Raw genomic sequence first — 1,969 nt, forward strand, 5'->3', positions numbered from 1 at the left:
TCATGATTTTGGGGGTGGGTGGGCATGTGTACTGAAGGGAGATGGGGAGAAACAGGCAGGTGCAAACCCCCACAAGGGGATCCAGGAATCCAGGAGACCCCCCGCTTCCTCCCCAAAAAGCAACCAAGGTATATGGGTGAGCATTCCCCAAAGCCAAGCAATATAGAGAGGTCCCTGTGCCCACCAGTGATGTCCCCGTGGCAAGCAATAATGTCCCAGTGGCCAAAACAGCGAGATCCCTGGGTCCACCAGCAAGGTCCCCGTGGCCACATGATGGTACCCGTGGCCACCAGTGATGTCACCATGACCATCAGCAAGCTCCCTGTTGCCACCAGTGAGGTCTCTGTGGCCACCGGTGAGGTATCTGTGGCCACCTGTGGGTCCCTGTGGCCACCAGGAGGTTCCCTTGGCCACCAGTGAGTTCCCAGGGGCCACAAGTGAGGCCCCCATGGAAACCAGAAAGCTCCCCGTGGAAACCAGCGAGGTCCCTTTGGCCACCTGTGGGTCCCCATGGCCACCAGCAAAGTCACCGTGGCAACCCGTGGTGTCCCCATGGCCACCAGCAAGGTCCCTGTAGCTACCAGCCATGGCCACCCAAGAGTCCACATGGTCACCCATGCATCCCCTTGGCCACAAGTGATATCCCTGCAGCTACTGGCAAGGTCCCCATGGCCACAGGGGAGGTCCCCGTGGCCACAAGTGATGTCTGCGTGGCCAACAGTGATGTCCTTGTGGTAACCAGCGAGGTACCAGTGGCCACCTATGAGATCCCTGTAGCCACCACTGTCGCCAACAGTGAGGTCCTTGTGGCCAGCAGTGAGGTCCCAGTGGCCACCAACAAGGTACTCGTGGCCACCAGTGATTTCCCCAAGGCCACCAGCGATGTCCCCATGTAAACCAGTGAGGTCTGCGTGGCCAACCAAGGGTCCCTATGTCCACCAGTAAAGTCCCTGTGGCCACCAGCGAGGTCCCTGTTACCACAAGTGATGTCCTTGTGGCCAGCAGCGATGTCACTGTGGCTGTCAGTGAGGTCCCTGTGGCAACCAGCGAGGTCCCTCTGGTCACCTGGAGGTTCCCATGGCCACCAGTGAGGTCCCCGTGGCCACCAATGAGGTCTCCATGGCCTCCCAGGGTCCCCGTGGCCACCTGATGGTACCTGTGGCCACCAGTGAGGTCCCTGTGGCCACCCATTGGTCCCCAGGAACAACCAGTGAAGTTCCCATGGCCACTATCAAGTTCCCCGTGGCACTCATGGGTCCTCATGGCCACCATTGGTGTCCCTGTGGCCCCCAATGATGTCCCCTTGGCCACCAGTGAGGTTCCCATGGCCACCAGTGATGTCCCTGTGGCCAGAAGTGATTTCCTCGCAGCCAACAGCGAAGTCCCTGAGGCCACCTCTGGGTCCCCACAACTACCAGTGATGTCCTCATTGTCACCAGCAAGGTCCCCGTGGTCAGCAGTGAGGTCCTGGTGACCACCCATGAAGAGGACAAAGGAGCCACACCCTCCCCCCGTGTCTGCTAGTGCCCCCAGGGTGGTCGGAGCTGGGACCAGTTTCACTTCCCAGTTCCCTGAGGAACTCAAGGCTGGAGCAGAAGCTCCTACTGGTGAATCACCCCTGGCCCAGTCCCTCCCAGTTCCCCGTTGGGCCCAACTGGTGACTCATGCTCACATGGGGAGGGGGGAGGGTATGGGGGAAAAACAGCGAGATTTGGGCATAAAATGAAAATAGGAGAATTTGGGAGGGCTTTGGTGGGGATGTGGCCATTCTCACTGGTGGCCACTGGGACCTCGCTGGTGGCCAGGGGGACCTCCCCATCCTTCCTCACTGACCAAATGGGGCCAAAGCAACCCTTCCCCCTTTTTGCCCAATTTCACTGCTTTTCTCCCCACAACCCTAATTTTGGCGTCCCTCCCTCTCGGGAGGACCCGAGTGACATCATGGAGTCACGGGGGTCACACTCCCCCC

Source organism: Calidris pugnax, unplaced genomic scaffold (genome assembly GCF_001431845.1).
Source record: "Calidris pugnax isolate Ruff unplaced genomic scaffold, ASM143184v1 scaffold192, whole genome shotgun sequence".
Lineage (NCBI taxonomy): Eukaryota > Metazoa > Chordata > Aves > Charadriiformes > Scolopacidae > Calidris > Calidris pugnax.